At 43.8% G+C, this 27,697-nt stretch overlaps 1 long non-coding RNA gene across 1 annotated transcript; it reads left to right on the forward strand.

Moving 5' to 3' along the window:
* The first annotated feature begins 5,228 nt into the window (after window positions 1-5,228).
* On the forward strand, window positions 5,229-27,441 carry LOC120388230. Its single transcript, XR_005590526.1, has 8 exons — window positions 5,229-5,249; window positions 9,718-9,738; window positions 12,409-12,429; window positions 14,244-14,264; window positions 16,737-16,757; window positions 20,561-20,581; window positions 26,812-26,832; window positions 27,417-27,441. It is a non-coding gene; the product is annotated as an uncharacterized LOC120388230 (long non-coding RNA).
* The last annotated feature ends 256 nt before the right edge of the window (window positions 27,442-27,697 follow it).

A 27,697-nucleotide genomic window follows, 5' to 3' on the forward strand; every position in this document is an offset into this window, starting at 1 on the left:
CTTTTGCAGAGGAACCCCAGGAGCAAACGGGTGAGTTTGCCTACTTTATGCAATTCTTACTAACTACTGACCAAACTTTGTGTGCCCTGTATTAGTTCTAACAATTTCAACTTCAGAAGGGATGCTCTCATTGCATTCCCATGTATCTGGGAAGTGGAGGGTCTGTGTAGATTCCTCCGAATCGTGGTATGTCATCGGGCTGAGACTTCACCAGCGCTTTACAAAGAAAGTCAGAGGGGTAGGGGTTGAAGGGCAGTCGGGCATGTGAGAAAACATCCATGCCCATAGGAACTGAACATATCCCTTGAATGAAAAGCTCTGGATGGGGAGTGTGGCAGGACCGAGTTGCTAGTTCTGTGCCTGACCTTGTAGTAACTGAGGCCATGCGGACACTCTACCCTGTGCCTCAAGGATGGAGGGAGAATTGTCCTCCGCAAAGAGCTTCCCAAACTGGGAACCCACATCCTGTGCAGAGCACCCAGTGCAGGCTCTTTGACAAACCCCCTCAAAGGAAGTGCTGATAATAACATAGGAATGTTTGCTGGAGCATGAAATAGAACCTAGATATTCTGCCTTCCTGTCCTGTGCATTCACTATGAGAACAAGGTGTTGGCAGAAACTGTCTATGGGAATGTTTCTATTTGAGGCGGAAAAAAAATAAGAAAGAAGCTAAAGCATCTCAGTAGAATCAAAAGTTTCTATTTTCTCCTTTTTGAAAAGTAACATCATGATTTTTCACTTCAAAATGAAGCAGACATTGTTAAGGTTCAATTCAGTTATGCAATAATGGGGGAGCATTGTAGGCACAAGCACCAACTTATTGATTTATTTGGGGGCGCTTGACCACCTCTGTGCCCCAGACCCTGCCCCTTCTGTATGCCTTCCTCAAGGCCTCACCCCTGCCCCACCTCTTCCCACTTCCACTCCGCTTCTCCCTGCCCCATTGCACACCCTTTCCCAAGAGCGCCGCCTTCCTTCTGCCTCTTCTTTCCCCGCTCCTCACAGCGCCTCCTGCCCTCTGCAGAAGAGCTGATCAGTGGCGGGCAGCAGGCGCTTGTTGGAGTGGGAGGAGCTCATTGACGGGCCTCGTGGCGAGCGTACTTCTGTCTCAGCAAAGCTGTTCCCCTTTCACTTGTGAGCACACAAGCCCTTCAGTAGGCACGTTTTCACTGGGCCCAAGCCAGCTGACATGATGATGATCTTAAGGAGGACTATAGAAGTTATATTAGCTCTCTGTTTGGCTCTGTTGCTGAATACGGTGTGCAGTTCTGGTGTCCCCAACTGAAGAAAGAAGTTGTCAAACTGAGAGGGTTCAGAGAAGAGTACCAGAATGATTAGAGGATTAGATAACATGTATTATAGTGATCGACTCAAAGAGCACAATCTATTTAGCTTACCAAAGAGAAGGGGTGACTTAATTACACTCCATATGTAGGTAGATCGAGAACACAGAGTTGATAATTTGGGCTCTTTAGTCTACCAGAGAATGGTCTAGCAAAATCTAATGGCTGGAAATTGAGAATAGGAAAGTCAGACTAGAAATAAGCTGTACATTTTTTTAAGAGTGAGGGCGATTAGCCTTTGTAACAATTTATCAGGGGTTGTGGTGGATCCTCCAGCACTATAAATGTATGAAATCAAGATGGAATGCTTTTTCTAAAGGAAGTGCTCTAATGTAAACATGAATTATTTGTGCAAGTTCTCTGGCCCATATTAAAGATGATGAGAGTCCTTAGACACTATGATCTTCACGTGCTCCCTCACAGCTAACCTCCAATCAATACAGCTTTTAATATTTTAACTATTAGTTACCTTTCTTTGTGGTCGTATTATTATTAAAGTTATTGCTATTGTTATCTTTAAATATATATATATAAATAAATAATATATATATATAAATATATATATATATATATAAAGATAACAATAGCAATAACTTTAATAATAATACGACCACAAAGAAAGGTAACTAATAGTTAAAATATTAAAAGCTGTATTGATTGGAGGTTAGCTGTGAGGGAGCACGTGAAGATCATAGTATATATATATATATAGTCTTTTTTTAGGAGACTTGGACAAGAGAATAAGTAAGTCAGTGTCCTTTTTCTTCTGTGAACTCTACTGCTGTGTAGAATGAATAGAAAAATCATTGAGTTTATTAGGCCTCAGCCCACTTTCCTGTTGTTGATAGAGCAGATTCCTTGGCCAGTTTCATCAAGAACATATATAAGCAATTTCTGGTTCTGAGCAGTGCTGATTATACATTGTTGACATTTAAATAAACTCACCCACTACAGGTTTGTATTCTCCAAGAACTATAACACTCGTTCTCAGACAGAGTACGAAAGGCAATGTACCTATTGAAAGGACTGTGCCTTGAAATAGCAAATGAACTGAAGCTCATGATGTAAATGGTGCTACTGCTCCTTTCGTAGCAGAACCCATATTAGCAGAGGAGAATAGTGTGTCATATTCACTTTTTGCTCATTAGTTGTGGCCATGAAGCTTTTTCTTAAATAGATTAAAGCAAGAATATAATCTTCTCTATCTACTACGTAGCGGGGTAGGAATGGGGCTAGCCCACGGATGGAAGAGCTAGCTGACTACGGTGTCCAATATTTATGCTAACCAACAAAGAAAGGATCTCATTCACCCTCTTCAATTCATAAGTCAATGGACATACACTGAACTTTTTTCTTCTCCTCCCCATTTTTCTTTTGTAGCAGAAATCGAGAAGCAAATGGTTGAGTTTGCCTACTTTACACAATACTTACAGTCCAGTGACCAAACTTTGTGTGCCTTGCATTGGTTCCAACAACTTCAGCTGCAGAAGGGATGCTATCATAGCATGCCCCATGCATCTGGGAAGTGGAGGGTCTGTGTAGATTACCCTCGAATTGTGGTATGTTATCAGGCTGAGACCACACTTTGCAAAGAAAGTCAGAGGGATAGGGGTTAAAGGGCAGTCGGGCATATGAGAAAAAAACATCCACGCGCTACAGGAACTGAACATATCCTTTGAATGAAAAAGCTCTGGATGGGGAGTGTGGCAGGACCCAGTTGCTAGTTCTGTGCCTGCCCATGCGGACACTCCACCCTGTGCCTCAGGGATGGAGGGAGAAATGTCTTCCCCAAAGAGTTTCCCCCAAACTGGGAACCCACATCCTGTGCAGAGCACCCAGTGCAGGCTCTTTGACAATCCCCCTGCAAAGGAAGTGCTGCTACTCACACAGGAATGTTTGCTAGCGCAAGAAATAGAACCTAGATATTCTGTCTTCTGGTCTTGTGCATTCAATATGAGAGCAAGGTGTTGGAAGAAACTGTCCATGGGAATGTCTCTATTTCATGAGGAGAAAAAGGTTTTGGATGAAAAAAAAAGATCAAGAAAGAAGCAAAGGCATCTCGGTAGAGTCAAAAATTTCTATTCCCTCTGTATTAAAAAGGAATATTCTGATTTTTCACTTCAAAAGGAAGGAGACATTGTTAAGATTTTATTCAGTTACCCAATCATGTGGGGGCAGAGTAGGCACAGGCAAGAACTTTTTGATTTGCTCTGGGGTGCTTGACCGCCTCTCTGCCACAGGCCATGCCCCTATTGTACCCCTTCCCTCAAGGCCCCACCCCTGCCCCACCTCTTCCCACTTCCACTCCGCTTCTCCCCCCTGCCATTGCACCCCCTCTCCCAAGAGCTTCCGACCTTCGTTCTGCCTCTTCTTTCTCCCACTCCTCCCCCACAGCGCCTCCTGCTCTCTGCAGAAGAGCTGATCAGTGGCGGGCAGCAGGCGCTTTGTTGGGGTGGGAGAAGCTCATTGGCAGGGCCTTGTGGCGAGTGCAATTTCTGTCTCAGCAAAGCTGTTCCCCTTTCACTGGAGTTCACACAAGCCCTTCAGTAGGTAAGTTTTCGCTGGGCCCAAGGTCAGATGGCATGATGATGATCTTAGTGAGGACTATAGAAGTTATATTAGCTCTATATTTGGCTCTATTGCTGGAATAGGGTGGGCAGTTCTGATGTCCACAACTGAAGAAAGAAGTTGTCAAACTGGAGAGGGTTCAGAGAAGAGAACCAGAATGATTAGAGGATTAGATAACATGTATTATAGTGATCGATTCAAAGAGCACAATCTATTTAGCTTACCAAAGAGAAGGGGTGACTTAATTACACTCCATATGTATGTAGATCAAGAACAAAGAGTTGATAATGGGCTCTTTGTCTAGCAGAGAAAGAGCTAGCAAAATCCAATGGCTGGAAATTGAGAGTAGGAAAGCCAGACTAGAAATAAGATGTACTTTTTTTTTTATGAGTGAGGGTGATTAGCCTTTGTAACAATTTATCAGGGGTTGTGGTGGATCCTCCATCACTGTAAATGTATGAAATCAAGATGGAATGCTTTTTCTAAAGGATCTGCTCTAATGCAAACATGAATTATTTGTAGAAGTTCTCAGGCCCATGTTAAAGCTGATGAGAGTCCTTAGACAGTATGATTTTCATTGTGTCACTTGCTGCCTCACAGCTATTCTCCAGTCAATACAGCTTTTGATATTTTAACTATTAGTTACCTTTGTTCTTGGACGTATTATTACAAAAGGTTATTGCTATTGTTATCTTTAAATCTTTTTTTTTCTTATTTTTAGGAGACTTGGACAAGAGAATAAGTAAGTCTGTGTCCTTTTTCTTCCGTGTGCTGTTTTTGATAGAGAAGATTCCTTGACTAATGTTGTCAATAATAAATATGAGCACTTGCTGCTTCTGAGCAATACTGCTTATACGTTGTTGACATTTAAATAGGCTCACCTACTATTGGTCTGTATTCTCCAAGAACCATAACACTCTTGCTGAGACAAAGTATGAAAGGCAATGTACATATTGAAAGAACTCTGCCTTGAAATAGCAAATGGAATGCAGCACATGATGGAAATGGTGTTACTGCTCCTTTCATAGCAGAACCCATATTAGCAGAGTAGCATAGTGTGTCATACTCACCTTTTGCTAATTAGTTGGAGCCATGGAGCTGTTTCTTAAATTGGTTAAAGTAAGAGTATAATCTTCTCTATCTACTACGTAGCGGGGTAGGAATGGAGCTAGCCCATGGATAGAAGAACTACCCGACTACGCATGGCCAATATTTATGCTAATCAACAAAGTAAGGTTCACATTCACCCTCTTCAATTCATAAGACAATGGACATATTCTGAACTGTTTTCTTCTCCTCCCCATTTTTCTTTTGCAGAGGAACCCAAGGAGCAAACGGGTGAGTTTGCCTACTTTATGCAATTCTTACTGACCACTGACCAAATTTTGTGTGCCCTGTATTAGTTCTAACAATTTCAACTTCAGAAGGGTTGCTATCATTGCATTCCCCATGTATCTGGGAAGTGGAGGGTCTTTGTAGATTCCTCTGGAATCATGGTATATCATTGAGCTGAGACCTCACCAGTGCTTTGCAAAGAAAGTCAGAGGGGTAGACGTTGAAGGGCAGTCGGGCATGTGAGAAAAACCATCTATGCCCATAGGAACTTGTCATAGGTTTCATCCCCACTCTGAACTTTAGGGTACAGATGTGGAGACCTGCATGAACACCTCTAAGCTTAACTAGCAGCTTAGATTTGGTCTCGCTGCCACCATCCAGATTTCTGAGTACCTGGAAAACTCTTCCCCCAAAAAACCTTCCACTCCCTGGGTAGCCTTGAGAGACTCCTCCACCAATTCCCTGGTGAGTTCAGATCCAATTCCCTTGGATCTCAAAAACAAGGAAGAATTACTCCTTCCTCCTCCCTTTTTCTCCCTACCAATCCCTGCTGAGTCTAGATCCAATTCCCTTGAATCTAAAAAAAACAGGGAAAAATTAATCAGGTTCTTAAAAAGAAGGCTTTTAATTAAAGAAAAGAAAGGAAAAAGAAAAAAAACAAAACTCTGAGAGACAGCATACCAGCTAATCTCAGAGACAACAGATTTAAAACAAAGGGTGTTCCCCTGGGCAAAAACCTTAATACACACAAGAATACCCAATTTGATAATTCCCTTAATTGCACAAAGACAAGTTACAAAAGAAAATAAACATAAACGTATTTATTCCTTTCTAAAATTTACTACTCTGATAAGAGGCTGGTTCCTTGATCTTCTTTACTCCGGCTGAAACTAAAAACTGACTAAACAAAGGAAACTTCCCTCCTTCCTTTTGAAACATCTTGTTCCCCCATTGGTTCCTCTGGTCAGGTGTCAGCTAGGCTAGGTGAACTTCTTAACCCTCTACAGGTAAAAGAGGCATTACGCCTTAACTATCTGTTTATGACAGGCCCCCCAAATCTCATACATTGTTGAACCACACTGGCAGTGATTTTTTCCTGCAACTTTAGAATAAACAGATTAAAAAAACACATGCACCTTTACATATACTACTAATTATGTAAAAACTATAAGATTTTTCACATTTCAAGGACAATTTACCAGTTAACTCCGGGAAACTTTCACAGGAGAGTGCATCAGCCACTTTGTTCGAAGCTCCTGAAATGTGTTGTATTTCAAAATCAAAATCTTGGACAGTTAAACTCCACAGAAGAAGTTTTTTCTTATTGTCCTTGACGGTACGAAGCCACTTTAGCGCAGCATGGTCGGTTTGTAGCTGGAAACGCCATCCCCAAACGTATGTGCATAGCTTTTCCAGGGCATACACAATGGTGTAGCATTCCTTTTCACTAATTGACCAGTGGCTTTCCCTTTCAGACTGCTTTTGCTGAGAAACGCGACAGGATGGAATTCTTGATCCGGACCTTCCTGCATTAAAACTGCTCCTACACCACGCTCAGAAGCATCGGTGGTTACTAGGAACAGTTTGTCAAAGTCTGGGGCCCTTAGCACAGGGTTAGATATGAATGTCGCCTTAAGCTGGTTAAAGGCCTTCTGACACTCATCAGTCCACTGAACTGCATGTGGCTGTGTCTTTCTGGTCAGGTCTGTTAGTGGGGCAGCGATTTGGCTGTAGTGTGGTACAAATTGCCTGTAATATCCGGCCAAGCCTAAGAACGATTGGACCTGTTTCTTGGTCTTGGGGATAAGCCATTTTTGGATAGCATCCACTTTGGCCTGTAGGGGGTTTATAGTTCCTTGACCCATCTGGTGTCCAAGGTAAGTCACTCTGTTTTGGCCTATTTGACACTTTTTAGCCTTAACAGTTAGTCCTGCCTGCCTGATGCGCTTGAAGACTTTTTCCAGGTGCTCCAGGTGTTCTGCCCGTGAATCAGAAAAAATGGCCATCGAGGTATGCAACTGCAGATTCTCCCAATCCCACTAGGAGACCATCTATAAGTCTTTGGAAGGTGGCAGGTGCATTTTGCAGTCCGAAAGGGAGCACATTAAATTATACACCCTTGCATGGGTGACGAAGGCTGGCCTTTCCTTGGCAGGTTCTTCTAGTGGTACTTGCCAGTACCCCTTGGTTATGTCTAAGGTAGAGATGAACTGGGCATATCCCAATTTCTCCAATAGCTCATCAGTGCGTGGCATTGGATAGTTGTCGGGATGAGTTACAGCATATTTCCCCATCTGGTTTGGGAACTAGAAACACTGGAGATACCCATGCACTGTTAGAGGGGCGGATTATACTCATCTGTAGCATGTCCTGGATCTCCCGTTTTATAGCAGTTTGGGCATGAGGAGACACCCGCTAGGGTGGGGTGAGCATTACCTGTGTCAATGGAGTGGTATGCCCGTTCAGGCCGTCCTGGGGTGGCTGAGAGCATTGGTGCGAAGCGAGTGCACAACTCCTTGATCTGCTGTAGCTGCAGATGTCCAAGGGTCGCAGAGAGGTTCACCTCTTCCACACCACCGTCACTTTTTCTGTCATAGGAATTTACTTTTTGATTTCCACAGGGGTGCTTGACAACCTCTCTGCCCCAGGCCCTTTCTAAAACTACTCCGATAAGAGGCTGGTTCCTTGATCTTTTTTACTCTCACTGAAAAAGAAACTGACTAAACAAAGGAAACATCCCTCCTTCCTTTTGAAAAATCTTGTGCCCCCACTGGTTCCTCTGGTCAGGTTTCAGCTAGGCTAGGTGAACTTCTTAACCCTTTACAGGTAAAAGAGGCATTAACCCTTAACTATCTGTTTATGACAGAACTGAACATATCCATTGAATGAAAAGCTCTGGATGAGAAGTGTGGCAGGATCAAGTTGCTAGTGCTGTGCCTGACCTTATAGTAACTGAGGCCATGCAGACACTCCACCCTGTGTCTCACGGAGGGAGGGATAATTGTCCTCCCCAAACAGCCTCCCCGAAACTGGGAAACCATATCCTGTGTAGAGCACCCAGAGTAGACTCTTGGATAATTTCCCTGCAAAGGAACGGCTAATATTGACACAGGAATGTGTGCTAGAGCAGGAAATAGAACCGAGATACTCTGGTCTTCTGGACCGGTGTATTCACTATGAGAGGAAGGTGTTGGCAGAGACTTTCCATTGGGAAAGTGTCTATTTCAGGTGGGAAAAAATGTTGGATGAAAAAAAGGACAAGAAAAAAGCCAAAGCATCTCAGTAGAGGCAAAAGTTTCTATTTCCTCTGAGCTGAAAAGGAATATTCTGTTTTTTAACTTCAAAATGAAGGTGACATAGTTAAGTTTTGATTCAGTTACCCAATCATGTGGGGGCAGTGTAGGCATAGGCACCAACTTTTTGATTTCCACAGGGGTGCTTGACAACCTCTCTGGCCCAGGCCCTGCCTTTCCTAACCCCTTCACTTAAGGCCCCATCCTTGCCCGCTCCCTCTCTGCCTCTTCCTGCCCTGTTCCCCCCTCCCATGAGTGCCCCACCCTCGTTCCACCTCTTCCTTCCTTATCTCCTCCCCCACCAATGCCCTCTACCCCCTCCAGAAGTGGTGATCAGTGGTGAGTAGGAGGCGCTGCAGTGGAGGAGGACCTGATTGGTGGGTCGTGCCTGTGAGTGCAATTTCTGTCTCAGAAAAAGGGTACCCCTTTCACTGGAGCTCACACAAGCCCTTCAGTAGGAAAGCGTTCGCTAGGCCTGAAACCAGAGGACGTGGGAATGATGTTAATTAGGACTATAGGGGTTATATTAGCTCAGTATTTGGCTCTGTTGCTGGAATACTGAGTGCAGTTCCGGTGTCCCCAATTGAAGAAAGAAGTTGTCAAACTTGAGAGGGTTCAGAGAAGAGCACCAGAATGATTCAAGGATTAGATATCATGTGTTACAGTGATAGACTCAAAGAGCTCAATCTATTTAGCTCACCAAAAAAAGGGGTGACTTGATTACGTAGATAGAGTTATGTAGATAGAGAACATATATGTGATAATTGGCTCTTTAGTCTAGCAGATAATGGTCTAGCAAAATCCAATGGCTGGAAGCTGATGCTACGAAAGTCAGACTAGAAATAAGGTATAAATTTTGGAGAGTGAGGATGATTAGCCAATGTTACAATTTACGAGGGTTTGTGCTGCATCCTCCATCACTGGAATTTTTTTCTAAATGTACTGCTCTACTGCAAACATTAATTGTTTGGGGGAAGTTCTCTGGACCATGTTATAGATGATGGGAGTGTTTCCTTCCAGCCTTAGACACCATGATGTTAATTGTGTCACTTACTCCCTCACAACTATTCTCCAATAAATACAGCTTTTGATATTTCAACTATTAGTTATCTTTCTACTTGGCCATCATATTACAAAAGGTGCTATTATTATCTTTAAATATATTTTTTTCTTTTTAGGAGAGTTGGAAAAGAGAATGAGTAAGTCTGTGGTCCTTTTTCTTCCGTGTGCTCTACTTCTGTGTAGGAGTCTTGTAGAATGAAAAGAAAAATCGTTGAGTTATTAGACCTCACCCCACTTTCCTGTTTTGATAGAGCAGGAACTGAGACATAGTTAAGATTTGATTCAGTTACAAAATAATGTGGGGTCAATGTAGACACAGGTGCCAACTTTTTGATTTCCTCGTGGGTATTCATCCACCTCTCTGCTCCAGGCCCTGCCACTACTATATCCCTTCCTTCAAGCAAGGCTGGATCTAGCTTTTTTGCTGACCCAAGCAAAAATATTCTGGCTGCCCCCCACCTGAGCTATGGCCTCCTCCCCCCAACCAGTGCCCTCCCCCACCCGCACACTCTGCTACCCGAGCCCTTGGCTCCACACCTCCCCCCAGGACCTCCTCGTTCATTACAGCCATTCCCATTTCCACTTGCAGTGGGGAGCAACCCGGTTCTCCAACTTTTATTTCACTTGAGTATAACTCTCGCCCCCCTCCAAGCCCATCTTTAGTGGTCCAAATGCACATGGGAGGCATAGTGACTAACCTCAAACCTTGTACCCAGAAATGAATGGGGATCTATTAAAGAGAGTTCAGGCATAGGAGTGGGTGTGGGGTGCTTGGGGGCTCTACACTGGCAGAGAAGCAGGGTGTGATGTACTTGGAGGAGGGTGGAGGAGGAGAGGAAGTATCAAGAGGGTTGCGGGATAAGAAGTGCAGGGGAAGGGGAAAGTGCGGGAGGAGAGGGCTGTTGGCGGGTTCAAGGGCAGAGGTGAGGGTGAAGGGAGAGTACAAGGGGAAGGGGTGTAGTGAAGGAGCGCTGGGGGGAGGTAAAAGCAAAGAGGCTGTGAGCGGGATGGGGGGTGCAAGGGCTGAGAGGGGCAGGTGCTGACAGCTGCTTCCCCAGCCCCCTACAGGCAGAGCCGAGAGGACAGACACTGACCCCCCAGGTGCCCGAGCTGCGGGAGTCCCTCGGCAGGGCAGTATCCCCCGCTGCCCCGCTCAGAGCCGGGCTCTGCCTCTCCCTGCCCAGGGCAGGCAGCGCAGGGCTGTGGTGGGGGAGGTGGGTGGCAGGCTGGGTCTGGGGGCAGGAGGCAGCAGCTCCCTGGCAGCTTGGGCTGTCCAGCCACTCTCCCTGTCAGCGTGTCAGCCCAGATCTGCGCTCCCTGCCCAGCCCGGCGGCACCATGCAAAACCCACTCGAGGAGGGAAACACTACACGGCCCTGGGGAGACTCAGAGCAAAGCAGCAGTAGCAGCAGGACCCCTCCTCCCTCACTGAATCCCGGGCCCCACTTCCCTCCCTCCCCGGCTCCTCACACGCAGGCTGGACTGGAATTCAGGCTGCCCTGCTGCTGGAGAGCCAGAGCATCATCCCCCGGATCTGAGCCCCTCTCGCCGCAGCCCGGGCTCAGCTCCGGGGGATGATGCTCCGGCTCTCCAACGGCAGGGCAGCCTGAACTGCAGTGCAGCCTGTGAAACTCAGGCTGTCATGAGCGCCATGTAGCAACTGAAGCCAGAACTGCAGTGTCAGTTCCAGCTCTGCCTGAAAGCCTCAGCTGACAGGTAACATGTTGGTTCAGGGCCGGTTCCCAGCTTTTTACTCCCAAAGGGAAAAAGAAAAAAGGGGGGGGGCCGAGGCGGGAATACTTGCCGCACTATTGCCTAAAGCGGGCCCTGGGAACAGGGCCCCAACTTCGCCCGCTTTAATTCTGCCTCTTCCTGCCCTTTTCTCCCCGCCAAGTGTGCCCCACCATCATTCCAAATCTTCCTTCCACGACTCCTCCCCCACTAGCGCCACCTGCCCTCTCCACAAGAGCTGATCAGTGATGAGCAGGAGGCGCTGCAGTGGAGGGGGAGAAGCTGATTGGTGGGGCCTGCCTGTGAGTGCAATTTCTGTCTCAGAAAAAGGGTACCCCTTTCACTGGAGCTCACACAAGCCCTTCAGTTGGAAAGTGTTTGCTATGCCCCAAACCAGAGGGCATGGGGATGATGTTAATTAGGACTCTAGGGATTACAATAACTCAGTATTTGACTCTGTTGCTGTTATACTGAGTGCAGTTCCCGTGTCCCCAACTGAAGAAAGAAGTTGTCAAACTAGAGAGGGTTCATAGAAAAGCACAGGAATGATAAAGAATTAGATAACATGTGTTCTAGTGATAGACTGAAAGAGCTGAATCTCTTTAGCTTGCCAAAGAAAAGGAGTGATTTGATTACACTCTAGACATATGTAGATAGAGAACATGTATGTGATAATGGGCTCTTTAGTCTAGCAGAGAATGGTCTAGCAAAATCCAATGGCTGGAAAGTGAAACTATGAAATTCAGACTAGCAATAAGGTATACATTTTTAAAAGTGAGGGTGATTAACCATTGTTACAATTGACGAGGGATTGTGGTGCATCCTCCATCACTTGACATTTTTTTATGAAGGTACTGCTCTACTGCAAACATGAATTGTTTGGGGGAAGTTCTCTGGACCATATTGTAGATGATGAGAGTGCTTCCTTCCAGCCTTAGACACCATGGAGTTCATTGTGTCACTTGCTCCCTCGCAGCTATTCTCCTATAAAAACAGCTTTTGAAATTTTAACTATGTTATCTTTCTTCTTGGCCATATTATTACAAAAGGTGCTATTATTTATTTTTTCTTTTTCAGGAGATTTGGAAAAGAGAATGAGTAAGTCTTTGTCCTTTTTCTTCTGTGTGCTCTACTGCTGTGTAGGAGTCTTGTAGAATGAAAAGAGTAATCATTGAGTTATTAGACCTCACCCCACGTTCCTGTTTTAATAGAGCAGGAACTGAGACATTGTTAAGATTCGATTCAGTTACGAAATATTGAGCGGTCAGGGAAGGCACAGGTGCCAACTTTTTTATTTTCTCACGGGTATTTGACAACCTCTCTACCCCAGGCCCTGCCACTACTATACCCCTTCCCTCAAGGCCACATCCTTGCCCGCTTTAACTCTGCCTCTTCTTGCCCTGTTCTTTCCCCTCCCAATAGTGCCCCACCCTTGTTCCACCTCTTCCTTACTGAGCTCCTTCCCCCTCAGCGCCTTCTGCCCTCTCCAGAAGAGGTAGTCAATGGTGAGTAGGAGGCACTGTGGTGGAGAGGGAGGAGCTGATTGGTTTGGCCTTCCTGTGAGTGCAATTTCTGTCTCAGAAAAAGGGTACCCCTTTCACTGGAGCCCACAAAAGCCCTTCAGTAGGAAAGTGTTCACTAGGCCCCAAACCAGAGGGCATGGGGATGACGTTAATTAGGACTATAGGGGTTATATTAGCTCAGTATTTGGCTCTGTTGCTGGAATACTGTGTGCAGTTCTGGTGTCCCCAATTGAAGAAAGAAGTTGTCAAACTGGAGAGGGTTCATAGAAGAGCACCAGAATGATTAAAGGATTAGATTGCATGTGTTATAGGGATAGACTCAAAGAGTTAAATCTATTTAACGCAGCAAAGAAAAAAGGTGACTTGATTACAATCTAGATGTAAGCAGATAGAGATCATATATGTGATAATGGACTCTTTAGTCTAGCAAAATCCAATGGCTGGAAACTGAAACTAGGAAAGTCAGACTAGAAATAAGGTATAAATTTTTCTGAGAGGAGGTCAATAGCCTTTCTAACAATTTACAGGGGGTTGTGGTGGATCCTCCATCACTGGACATTTTTTCTAAAGGTACTGCTCTACTGCAAACATGAATTGTTTGGGGGAAGTTCTCTGACGCATTCAATAGATGATGAGAGTGCTTCCTTACGGCCTCACTTGTTCACCTCACAGCTATTCTCCATAAATAGAGCTTTTGATATTTTAACTATTAGTTACCTTTGTTCTTAGCCAAATATTACAAAAGGAGCTATTGTTATCTTTAAATATATTTTTGTTCTTTTTTGGAGAAATGGAAAAGACAATAAGTAAGTCTGTGGCCTTTTTCTTCCATGTGCTCTACTTCTCATTTTGATAGAGCAGATTACTCGGCTAATTTGTCAATAACGTACATGAGCACTTCCTGGTCCTGAGCAGTGCTGCTCATACATTATTAAAATTTAAATAGACTCACCCACTACCTGTTTGTATCTGCCAAGAACCATAACGCCCTTGCAGAGACACACTATGAAAGGCAATGTACACATTGAAAGGACTCTGCATTTAAATAAGCAAATGGAATTCAGCTCATGATGTTAATGGTGTTACTGCTCCTTTCATAGCAGAACCCATATTAGCAGAGGAGCGTAGTCTTTCATATTCACCTTTTGCTAGTTACTTGTGGCCAAGAAACTTCTTTTTAAATTAACTAAAGCAAGAATATTAACTCCTCTATTTACTACGTGGTGAGATAGGAATGGGGCTAGCCCATGGATTGAGGAGCTAATTGACTATCCATGGCCAATATTTATGCTAATCAACAAAGAAAGTATCTCATTCACCCTCTTCAATTCATAAGTCAATGGACATACACTAAACTGTTTTCTTCTCCTCCCCATTGTTCTTTTGCAGAGGAACTCCAGGAGAAAAAGGGTGAGTTTTCCTACTTTACTCAGTTGTTACAGTTGACTAATCAAACTTTGTGTGCCCTGTATTGGTTGCAACAACTTCAACGACAGTAGGGACGCTATCATTGCATGTCCCGTGGATCTGGGAAGTGGGGGGCAGGTCTGTGTAGATTACTATTGAATCGTGGTAAGTAATCAAGCCGAGACCTCACCAGCTCTTTGCAAAGAAAGTCATAGGTGCAGGGATTCAAGGGCAGTCGGGTATGACAGGAAGAAAATCCATGCGCTACAGGAACCAAACACATCCATTCAATGTAGAAGCTCTGGCTGGGGAATGTGGCAGGACCGAGTTGCTAGTGCTGTGTCTGACCTTCTAGTAACTGAGGCCATGCAGCCACTCCACCGTCTGCCTCAGGTATGGAGGCAGAATTGTCCTCCCCAAAGAGCTTCCCCCAAGCTGGGAACCCACATTCTGTGCAGAGCACCCAGTATAGGCTATTTGACAATTTCCCTGCAAATGAAGTGCTAATATTGACAGAGGAATGTGTGCTGGAGCAGGAAATAGAACCTAGATACTTTGTCTTCTCGACCGTTGTATTCACTATGAGAGGAAGGTGTTGGCAGAAACTTTCCATGGGAATGTGTGTATTTCAGGTGGGAAAAAAAAACGTTTTGAATGGAAAAAGAACAAGAAAGAAGCAAAACCATCTCAGTAGAGTCAGAAGTTTTTATTTCCTCCGAGCTGAAAAGGAATATTCTGTTTTTTTTATTTCAAAATGAAGGAGAGATTGTTAAGTTTCGATTCAGTCAGACAATCATGTTGGGGTTAGTGTAGGCACAGGCGCCAACTTTTTGATTTCCACAGGGGGGCTTGAAAACCTCTCTGCCCCAGGCCCTGCCTCTCCTAATCTCCTTCACTTAACACCCCACCCTTGCCCAATCCCTCTCTGCCTGTTCCTGCCCTGTTTCCCCTCTCCAAGAATGCCCCACCCTTGTTCCACTTCTTCTTTCGTCAGCTCCTCCCCGCCCCCAAGTGCCCTCTGCCCTCTCCAGAAGAACAGATCAGTGGTGAGCAGGAGGCGCTGCAACGGAGGGGGAGGAGCTGATTGGTGGGGCCTGCCTGTGAGTGCAATTTCTGTCTAAGAAAAAGGGTACCCTGTTCACTGTAGCTCACAGAAGCCCTTCAGTAGGAAAGTGTGTGCTAGGCCCCAAACCAGAGGGCATGGGGATGATGTTAATTAGGACTGTAGGAGTTATATTAGCTCAGTATTTGGCTCGGTTTCTGGAATACTTAATGGAGTTCTGGTGTCTCCAACAGAAGAAAGAAGTTGTCAAACTGGAGAGCACCAGAATGATTAAAGGATTAGATAACATGTGTTATAGTGATAGACTCAAAGAGCTCAATCTATTTAGCTCCCCAAAGAAACGGGTGACTTGATTACACTCTAGCCATATGTAGACAGAGAACTTATATGTGATAATGAGCTCTTTAGTCCAGCAGAGAATGGTCTAGCAAAATCCAATGGCTGGAAACTGATACTAGGAAAGTCAGACTAGAAATAAGGTATAAATTGTTAAGAGTGAGGCTGACTAACCATTGTCACAATAGACGAGGATTTGTGGTGCATCCTCCATCACTGGACAATTTTTCTAAAGGTACTGCTTTACTGCAAACATGAATTGTTTGGGGGAAGTTCTCTGATGCATTCAATAGATGGTGAGAGTGTCTCCTTTTGGCCTTAGGCAGTATGACATTCATTGTGTCACTTGCTCCCTCACAGCTATTCACCAATAAATACAGCTTTTGTTATTGTAACTATTATTTATCTTTGTTCTTGGCCATATATTACAAAAGATGCTTTTGTTGTTTGTAAATATATTTTTCTCTTTTTTAGGAGAAATGGAAAAGACAATAAATAAGTCTGTTGCCTTTTCGTCCATGTGCTCTACTCCTCTTTTTGATAGAGCGGATGACTTGGCTAATTTTGTCAATAACATGTCAGGGCACTTGCTGGTTCTGAGTAGTCTGCTCATACATTGTTGAAATTTAAATAGACTCACCCACTACCTGTTTGTATTCTCCAAGAACCATTACACTCTTGCAGAGACCCACTGTGAAAGGCAATGTACACAGTGAAAGGACTCTGCATTGAAATAAGCAAATGGAATTCAGCTCATTGTGTAAATGGTGTTACCACTCCTTTCATAGCAGAACCCTTATTAGCAGAGGAGCATCGTGTTTCATATTCACCTTTGCTAATTACTTGTCATCATGAAGCTTCTTCTTAAATTGATTAAAGCAAGAATATAATCTCCTCAATCTACTATGTAGGGAAATAGGAATGGGTCTAGCCCACGGATTAAACAGCTAGTTCACTATCCATTGCCAATATTTATGCTAATCAACAAAGAAAGGATCTCATTCACCTTCTTCAATTTATAAGTCATTGGACATACACTGAACTGTTTTCTTCTCCTCCCTATTGTTCTTTTGCAGAGGAACCCCAGGAGCAAATGGGTGAGTTTGCCTATTTTAATGAATAGTTACAGTCAAGTAACCAAACTTTGTCTGCCCTATGTTGATTGCAACAACTTCAATGGCAGTAGAGATGCTATCATTGCATGCTCCATGGATCTGGGAAGTTGGGGGGTCTGTGTAGATTACTCTGGAATCATGGAATCCCATCAAGCTGAGACCTCACTTTGCAAAGAAAGTCAGAGGGGCAGAGGTTCAAGAGCATTCGGGTATGATAGGAAAAACATCCACGTGCTACAGGAGGTTAAGGATTATCTAGGCATAGCCCAATATCTAAATAAATACTTCAGTCTTTAATAAGGCTAATGAGGAGCTTAGAGATAATGGCAGAATGACAAATGGGAATGAGGATATGGAGGTAGATATTACCACATCCGAGGTAGAAGCCAAACTCGAACAGCTTAATGGGACAAAATCAGATTGCCCAGATAATCTTCATCCAAGAATATTAAAGGAACTGGCACATGAAATTGCAAGCCCATTAGCAAGAATTTTTAATGAATCAGTAAACTCAGGGGTTGTACCGTACAACTGGAGAATTGCTAGCATAGTTCCTATATTTAAGAAAGGGGAAAAAAGGTGATCCGAGTAACTATAGGCCTGTTAGTTTGACATCTGTAGTATGTAAGGTCTTGGAAAAAAATTTGAAAGATAAAGTAGTTAAGAACATTGAGGTCAATGGTAACTGGGACAAAATACAACATGGTTTTACATAAGGTAGATCGTGTGAAACCAACCTGATCTCCTTCTTTGAGAAGGTAACAATTTTTTTAGACAAAGGAAATGCAGTGGATCTAATTTACCTCGATTTCAGTAAGGCATTTGACACGGTTCCACATGGGGAATTATTAGTTAAATTGGAAAATATGGGGATCAGTGTGAAAATTGAAAGGTGTATAAGGAACTGGTTAAAGGGAAGACTACAGCGGGTTGTACTGAAAAGTGAACTGTCAGGCTGGAAGGAGGTTACTAGTGGAGTTCCTCAGGGATCAGTTTTGGGACCAATCTTATTTAACCTTTTATTACTGACCTTGGCACAAAAAGCGGGAATGTGCTAATAAAGTTTGCGGATGACACAAAGCTGGGAGGTATTGCTAACACAGAGAAGGACCGGGATATCATACAGGAAGATCCAGATGACCTTGTAAACTGGAGTAGTAGTAATAGGATGAAATTTAATAGTGAAAAGTGCAAGGTCATGCATTTAGTGACTAATAACAAGAATTTTAGTTATAAATTGGTGACATATCAGTTGGAAGTAACGGGGGAGGAGAAGGACCTCGGAGTATTTGTTGATCACAGGATGACTATGAGACGCCAATGTGATATGGCCGTTAAAAAAGCTAATGCAGTTTTAGGATGCATCAGGCGAGGTATTTCCTGCAAAGATAAGGAGGTGTTAGTGCCGTTGTACAAGGCACTGGTGAGACCTCATCTGGAATACTGTGTACAGTTCTGGTCTCCAATGATTAAGAAGGATGAATTCAAAGTGGAACAGGTTCAGAGATGGGCTACTAGGATGATCCGAGGAATGGAAAACCTGTCTTATGAAAGGAAACTCAAAGAGCTTGGCTTGTTTAGCCTAACCAAAAGAAGGTTGAGGGAGGTTATGATTGCTCTTTATAAATATATCAGAGGTATTAATATCAGGGAGGGAGAGAAATTATTTAACCTTAGTACCAATGTGGACACAAGAACAAATGGGTATAAACTGGAAACTAGGAAGTTTAGTCTTGAAATTAGATGAAGGTTTCTAACCATTAGAGGAGTGAAGTTCTGGAACAGCCTTCCAAGGGGAGTAGTGAGGGCAAAAGACATATCTGGTTTAACACTAAGCTTGATGAGTTTATGGAGGGTATGGTATGATGGCATAGCCTAATTTTGGCAATTAATTTAGCAATTGATCATGGGTTATCAGCAGGAAAGTATGCCCAGTGGTCAGTGATGGGATCTTATATGGAGTTACTGTAGAGAATTCTTTCCTGGATGCTGGCTGGTGAGTCTTACCCAAATGCTCAGGGGTTAACTGATTGCCATATTTGGTGTTGGGAAAGAATTTTCCTCCAGGGCAGATTGGCAGAGGCCCTGGAGGTTTTTCGCCTTCCTCTGCAGCATGGGGCACGGGTCACTTTCTGGAGGATTCTCTGCAGCTTGAGGTCTTCAAACCACAATTTGAGGGCCTCAATAACTCAGACATAGGTTAGAGGGTTGTTATAGAAGTGGATGGGTGAGATTCTGTGGCCTGCATTGTGCAGGAGGTCAGACTAGATGATCATAATGGTCCCTTCTGACCTTAAATTCTGTGAGTCTATGAGGAACTGAACATATCCATTCAATGAAGAAGCTCTGGCTGGGGAGTGTGTCAGGGCCGAGCTGCTAGTCACCTTGTAGTAACTGAGGCCATGAAAACACTCCACCCTGTGCCTCAGGGATGGAGGGAGAATTGTCCTCCCCAAAGAGCTTCCCCCAAACTGGGAAAACACATCCTGTGCAGAGCACCCAGAATAAGCTCTTTGACAATTTCCCTGCAAAGGAAGTGCTAATATTGACACAGGAATGTGTGCTAGAGCAGGAAATAGAACCTAGATACTCTGGTCTTCTGGACCGGTGTATTCACTATGAGAGGAAGGTGTTGGCAGAGACTTTCCATGGGAATGTGTCCATTTCAGGTGGAAACAAACATTTTGGATGGAAAAAAAGACAAGAAAGAAGCCAAAGCATCTCAGTAGAGGCAAAAGTTTTTATTTCCTCCAAGTTGAAAAGGAATATTCTGATTTTTGACTTCAAAATGAAGGAGACATTGTTAAGTTTCGATTCAGTTACCTAATCACGTGGGGGTAGTGAAGGCACAGGCACCAACTTTTTGATTTCCACAAGGGTGCTTGACAACCTCTCTGCCCCAGGCCCTGCCCCTACTATGCCCCTTCCCTCAAGGCCCCAACCTTGCCTGCTCTAACTCTGCCTCTTCCTGCCATTTTCTCCCCGCCAAGAGTGCCCCACCCTCAGTCCACCTCTTCCTTCCTCGTCTCCTCCCCCACCAGTGCCTTCTGCCCTCTCCAGAAGAGGTGATCAGTGGTGGGCAGAAGATGCTGCGGTGGAGGGGGAGGAGCTGATTGGTGAGGCCTGCCTGTGCGTGCAATTTCTGTCTCAGGAAAAGGGTTCCCCTTTCACTGGAGCTCACACAAGCCCTTCAGTAGGAAAGTGTTCGCTAGGCCCAAAACCAGAGAGCATGTGGATGATCTTTTTGATAGAGCAGATTACTTGGCTAATTTTGTCAATAACTTATATGAGGACTTGCTGGTTTTGAGCAGTGCTGCTCATACATTTTTGAAATGTAAATAGACTCACCCACTACTTGTTTGTATTCTCTAAGAACAATAAGACTCCTGTAGAGACACATTAGGAAAGGCAATGTACACACTGAAAGGATGTTGAATTGAAATAAGTAAATGTTATTCAGCTCATGATGTAAATGGCGTTACTGCTCCTGTCATAGCAGAACCCATATTAGCAGAGGAGCGTAGTGTTTCATATTCACCTTTTGCTAATTACTTGTGGCCATGAAGCTTCTTCTAAAATTGATTAAAGTAAAAATATGCTCTCCTCTATCTACTACATAGTGGGATAGGAATGGGGCAAGCCCACGGATTGAATGGCTAGTTCACTACCCATGGCCAATATTTATGCTAATCAAGTAAGAAAAGATCTCATTCACACTTTTCAATTCATAAGTCAATGGACATACACTGAACTGTTTTTTTCTCCTCCCCATTGTTTTTTTGCAGAACAACTCCAGGAGGAAAAGGGTGAGTTTGCCGACTTTACTCATTGGTTACAGTTGACTGACCAAACTATGTGTGCCCTTAATGATTCCAACAATTTCAGCTGCAGAAGGGATGCTATCATTGCATGCCCCATGGATCTGGGAAGTGGGGGGGGGTCTGTGTAGATTACACTGGAATCGTGGAATGTCATCAAGCTGAGACCTCACTTTGCAAAGAAAATCAGAGGGCCAGAGGTTCAAGGGCAGTCGGGTACGATAGGAAAAAGATCCACGTGCTACAGGAACTGAACATATTTATTCAATCAAGAAGCTCTGGCTGGGTAGTGAGGCAGGACCGAGTTGCTAGTGCGGTGCCTGACCTTGTAGAAACTGAGGCCATGCAGACACTCCACCCTGTGCCTCAGGGACGGAGAGAGAATTGACCTCCCCAAAGAGCCTCCCCAAAACTGGGAAACCACATCCTGTGTAGAGCACCCAGTGTAGACACTTGGACAATTTCCCTGCAAAGGAAGTGCTAATATTGACACAGGAATCTGTGCTAGAGCAGGAAATAGAACCTAGATACTCTGGTCTTCTGGACCGGTGTATTCACTATGAGAGGAAGGTGTTGGCAGAAACTTTCCATGGGAATGTGTCTATTTCAGGTGGAAATAAAAAATTTGGATGAAAAAAAGGACAAGCAAGAGTCAAAAGCATCTCAGTAGAGGCAAAAGTTTCTATTTCCTCCGAGTTGAAAAGGAATATTCTGTTTTTTTACTTCAAAATGAAGGTGACATAGCTAAGTTTTGATTCAGTTACCCAATCATGTGGGGGTAGTGTAGGCACAGGCACCAACTTTTTGATTTCCGCATGGCTGCTTGACAACCTCTCTGCCCCAGGCCCTGCCTTTCCTAACCCCTTCACTTAAGGCCCCATCCTTGCCCGCTCCCACTCTGCCTCTTCCTGCCCTGTTCCCCTCCTCCCAAGAGTGCCCCACCCTCATTCCACCTCTTCCTTCCTCCTCTCCTCCTCCACCAGCGCCTTCTGCCCTCTTCAGAAGAGGTGATCAGTGGTGAGTAGGAGGCGCTGCGGTGTAGGAGGAGCTGATTGGTGGGTCCTGCCTGTGAGTGCAACTTCTGTCTCAGAAAAAGGGTACCCCTTCACTGGAGCTCACACAAGCCCTTCAGTAGGAAAGTGTTTGCTAGGCCCCAAACCAGAGGGCATGAGGATGATCTTAATCAGGACTCTAGGGCTTTTATTAGCTCAGTATTTTGCTCTGTTGCTGAAATACTGAGTGCAGTTCAGGTGTCCGCAACAGAAGAAAGAAGTTGTCAAACTGGAGAGGGTTCATAGAAGAGCACCAGAATGATTAAAGGATTAGATAACATGTCTTATAGTGATAGACTCAAAGAGCTCAATCTATTTAGCTCACCAAAGAAAAAGGGTGACTTGGTTACACTCTAGCTGAATGTAGACAGAGAACATATATGTGATAATGGGCTCTTTAGTCTAGCAGAGAATGGTCCAGCAAAATCCAATGGCTGGAAACTGAAACTAGGAAAGTCAGACTAGAAATAAGGTATAAATTTTAGAGAGTGAGGATGATTAGCTTTTCTAATAATTTACAGTGGATAGTAGTGGATCCTTTATCAATGGACATTTTTTTCTAAAGGTACTGCTCTACTGCAAACCTTAATTGTTTGGTGGATTTACTCTGGCGCATGTAATAGATTTTGAGAGTGTTTCCTTCCAGCCTTAGACAGTATGATATTCATTGTGTCACTTGCTCTCTCACAGCTATTCTCCAATAAATACAGCTTTTGATATTTTAACTATTAGTTACCTTTGTTCTTGGCCATATATTGCAAAAGGTGCTATTGTTATCTTTAAATATATTTTTGTCTTTTTTATGAGAAATGGAAAAGATAATAAGTAAGTCTGTGGCCTTTTTCTGCCTTGTGCTCTACTTCTCCTTTTTATAGAGCAGATTACTTGGCTAATTTTGTCGATAACGTATATGAGGGCTTGCTTGTTCTGTGCTGTGCTGCTCATACATTGTTGAAATTGAAATAGACTCACCCACCAATCCTGCTGTAAAGGTATAACGAATGGGGTTCCGCAGGGGTCTGTTTTGGGACCGACTCTGTTCAATATCTTCATCAACGACATAGATATTGGCATAGAAAGTACGCTTATCAAGTTTGCAGATGATACCAAACTTGGAGGGATTGCAACTGGATTGGAGGACAGGGTCATAATTCAAAATGATCTGGACAAATTGGAGAAATGGTCTGAGGTAAACAGGATGAAGTTTGATAAAGACAAATACAAAGTGTTCCACTTAAGAAGGAACAATCAGTTTCACACGTACAGAATGGGAAGAGACTGTCTAGGAAGGAGTACAGCAGAAAGGGATCTAGGGGTTATAGTGGACCACAAGCTAAATATGAGTCAACAGTGTGATGCTGTTGCAAAAAAAAGCAAATGTGATTCTGGGATGCATTAACAGGTGTTTTGTGAGCAAGACATGAGAAGTCATTCTTCCTCTACTCTGCACTGGTCAGGCCTCAGTTGGAGTATTGTGTCCAGTTCTGGGCACTGCATTACAAGAAAGATGTGGAGAAATTGGAGTGGGTCCAGAGAAGAGCAACATGAATGATTAAAGGTCTAGAGAAAACAACCTATGAAGGAAGGCTGAAAGAATTGGGTTTGTTTAGTTTGGAAAAGAGAAGACTGAGAGGGAAGATTATAGCAGTTTTCAGGTATCTAAAAGGGTGTCATAAAGAGATGGGAGAAAACTTGTTCCTCTTAGCCTCTAAGGATAGTAGAAGAAGCAATGGGCTTAAACTGCAGCAAGGAGGTTTAGGTTGGACATGAGGAAAAGTTCCTAACTGTCAGGGTGGTTAAACATTGGAATAAACTGCCTAGGGAGGTTGTGGACTCTCCATCTCTGGAGATATTTAAGAGTAGGTTAGATAAATGTCTATCAGGGATGGTCTAGACAGTATTTGGTCCTGCCATGAGGACAGGTGACTGGACTCGATGACCTCTCGAGGTCCCTTCCAGTCCTAACGTCTATGAATCTATAAAGGGCTCTTTACTCTAGCAGAGAATGGTCTGTCAAAATCAAATGGCTGGAAAGTGAAACTAGGAAAGTCAGTCTAGAAATAAAGTGTAAATTTTTAGGAATGAGGGTTATTAGCCATTGTTACAATTTACGAGATTTTGTGGTGCATCCTCCATCACTGGAATTTTTTTTCTAAAGGTACTTCTCTACTGCAAACATGAATTGTTTGGGGAAAGTTCTCTGGACCATGCTATAGACGATGAGAGTGCTTCCTTCCAGCTTTAGACACCATGATGTCCATTGTTTCACTTGCTCCGTCGCAGCTATTCTCCAGTAAATACAGTGTGATAGACCCAGGCCAGTTGGGTACAGCAGTGTCATAGGTTTATTCCCCACTTTGAACTTTAGCGTCCACAAGATGGGGACCTGCATGGGGTCCTCTAAACTTAAATCCTAGTTCAGATCTGGTAATGCTGCCACCAGCTAGAAATTCCAGTGTCTAGCACACTCCTGCTCCCGCAAAACTTTCTCTGGGGAACACCGATCCAAACTCCTTGGATCTTAACACAAAGGGAAATAGCCCATTCACCCACCTCCCCCTCCCTTAGCCGTTGGGAGAGATCACCTTGATTCAAACTCCTTGAATCAAACAAAGAGGGATTCCCTTTCCCCCCCCCTCCTCTTCCCCTGAGATTCCAAACAAGGGAAGAAATCAATCAGGTTCTAAAAAGAAAAGATTTTATTAAAAGAAAGAAAGAAAGTAACACTATATCTGTAACAACAGGAAGAAAAATATCACAGGGTCTAGCTTATAAACCTAGAGGGACTCCCCCCTCCCTTCTCAGAATAATCAAAAGTAACAGCAAACAGAAATAAAGAGATTTCTCCAGCAAACACACATTTGCAAATACAGAAATTAATTATAAGACTAATCCGCCATTCTAATACTCACTATACTGAATAGAAGAAAATACTTCAGGAAGCTTGGAGAGCCTGGATATACGTCTGGCCCCGCTTAGATCCAAAGAGAGAACAACCACCAAACAAAGAACACAAACAAAGACTTCCCTCCACAGAGATTTGAAATTATCTTGTCCCTTGATTGGTCCTCTGGTCAGGTGTCCGTCAGGTTACTGAGCTTGTTACCCCTTTATAGGTAAAAGATACCTTAATCCTTAACTATCTGTTTATGACAGTAGAATAGCAGAAGGCAGATATTCTGGCCACTGGATTAACAGTTTTCTGTTACCTGACTGACCAGAGCAGGGGCTGCTCCAGGATAATGAGAACACCTGACTTTAATTAAGCTGTAAAGAGTCAGGTGAGGCCATTCAGTTAATGTGACCACCTAACTCTAATTAAGGCCCTGCTGATACTATAAAAAGGGCTCACTCCAGTCGGGCAGGGGAGTCAGGGAGCCAGAGGAGAGGAAGTGTGGCTGAAAGGCTGGTTACTGAAGATACCCTAAAACATCGTTAAAGGAGCCCTAAGGTAAGGGTGAAGAAGGGAGAAGCAGGAGAGCTGTGGGAAAGTGGCCCAGGGAAACGTAGCAACTCTGGCAGTGAAAGGTTGGCTGCCAACAACTGCTACCATTAGGGTCCCTGGGCTGGAACCCGGAGTAGAGGGCGGGCCCGGGTTCCCCTCAACCCACCACTACAGGAACATCTCCTGGAAGGGGAAGTCGGGTCCCTGTCAGGACAGGAGGCTGAACAGAAACTGTGGGAGTTCTCTCACCAACCTCCTTGCAGGCCTATGATGAAAAGGGCTCAGTAGACTGTAACCCTGGCCCTAGAGAGACTAGGGCTACATGGAGGGTCACAGTGAGCCACTGAGGCTAGCATAAACCACCTAGAAGCGCAGGACCCATGGGAGCAAGGTCAGAGCTCTGCCACAACCACTTTTAATATTTTAACTGTTATCTTTCTTCTTGGCCATATTATTACAAAAGGTGCTACTGTTATCTTTAAATATTTTTTTTCTTTTTCAAGAGACTTGGAAAAGAGAATGAGTAAGTCTTTGTCCTTTTTCTTCCATGTGCTCTACTGCTGTGTAGGAGTCTTGTAGAATGAAAAGAAAAATCATTGAGTTATCCCACTTTCCTGTTTTGAGAGAGCAGGAACTGAGACATTGTTAAGATTCGATTCAGTTACGAAATAATGTGGGGTCAGTGTAGGCATAGATACCAAATTTTTTTATTTTCTCGTGGGTATTTGACAACCTCTCTGCCCCAGGCCCTGCCCCTACTATACCCCTTCCCTCAAGACCACGTCCTTGCATGCTCTAACTCTGCCTCTTCCTGCCCTGTTCTCCCTGCCCCCCAAGAGTACCGCACTTTCTTACTCAGCTCCACCCCCATCCAGAGCCTTCTGTCCTCTGGTGGTGAGCAGGAGACACTGCTGTGGAGGGGGAGGAGCTGATTGGTGAGGTCTGCTTCTGAGTGCAATTTGTGTCTCAGAAAAAGGACACCGCTTTCACTGGAGCTCACACAAGCCCTTCAGTAGGAAAGTGTTCACTAGGCCCCAGACCAGAGGGCATGGGAAGGATGTTAATTAGGACTCTAGGAGTTATATTAGCTGAGTATTTGGCTCTGTTGCTGGAATACTGAGTGCAGTTCCGGTGTCCCCAACAGAAGAAAGAAGTTGTCAAACTGGAGAAAGTTCATAGAAGAGCACCAGAATGATTAAAGGATTTGATAACATGTGTTATAGTCATAGATTCAAAGAGCTCAATCTGTTTAGCTCACCAAAGAAAAGGGGTGATTTGATTACACTCTAGACATATGTAGACAGAGAACATATATGTGATAATCAGCTCTTTAGTCTAGCAAAATCCAATGGCTGGAAACGGAAACTAGGAAAGTCAGATTAGAAATAAGGTATAAATTTTTAAAAGTGAGAATCTTTACCCTTTCTAACAATTTACAGGGCGCTGTGGTGAATCCTCCATCACTGCACATTTTTTCTAAATGAACTGTTCTAATGCAAACATGAATTGTTAGGGGGAAGTTCTCTGATGCATATAATAGGTTATGGGAGTGTGTCCTTCCTGCCTTAGACAGTATGATGTTCATTGTGTCAATTGCTCCCTCACAGCTATTCTCCAATAAATGCAGCTTTTGATATTTTAACTATTAGTTACCTTTTTTCTTGGCTATATATTATAAAAGATGCTATTGTTATCTTTAAATATATTTTTCTCTTTTTTAGGAGAAATGGAAAAGACAATAAGTAAGTTTGTGGCCTTTTTCTTCCATGTACTCTACCCCTCTTTTTGATAGAGCAGATTACCTGGCTAATTTTGTCAATAATGTATGTGAACACTTGCAGGTTCTGAGCAGTGCTGCTCATACATTGTTGAAATTTAAATAGACTCACCCACTAGTTGTTTATATCCGCCAAGACCCATAACACCATTGCAGAGACACACTATGAAAGGCAATGCACACGTTAAAAGGACTCTGCATTGAAATAAGCAAATGGAATACAGAACATGATGTAAATAGTGTTACTGCTCCTGTCATAGCAGAACCCATATCTGCAGAGGAGCGTCATGTTTCATATTCACCTTTTGCCGTTTACTTGTGGCCATGAAGCTTCTTCTTAAATTGATTAAAGCAAGAATATACTCTCCTCTATCTACTACATAGTAGGATAGGAATGGGGCTAGCCCATGGATTGAACAGGTAGTTCACTACCCACGGCCAATATTTATGCTATTCAAGAAAGAAACAATCTCATTCACCTTCTTCAATTCATAAATCAATGGACATACACTGAACTGTTTTCTTCTCCTCACCATTGTTCTTTTGCAGAGGAACCCCTGGAGGAAATGGGTGAGTTTGCCTATTTTAATGAATAGTTACCGTCAACTAACCAAATTAAAGGGAAGTGGAGGGTCTATATAGATTACTCTAGAATTGTGGTATGTCATCGAGATGAGACCTCACTTTTCAAAGAAAGTCAGATGGGCGGGCGTTCAAGGGCAGTAGGGTATGAGAGAAAAAACAGCCACGTGCTAAAGGAACTGAACATATCCATTCAGTGAAAAAGCTCTGGATGGGGAGTGTGGCAGGACTGATTTGCCAGTCCTGTA

Source organism: Mauremys reevesii, linkage group 22, assembly GCF_016161935.1.
Source record: "Mauremys reevesii isolate NIE-2019 linkage group 22, ASM1616193v1, whole genome shotgun sequence".
Taxonomy (NCBI): Eukaryota; Metazoa; Chordata; order Testudines; family Geoemydidae; genus Mauremys; species Mauremys reevesii.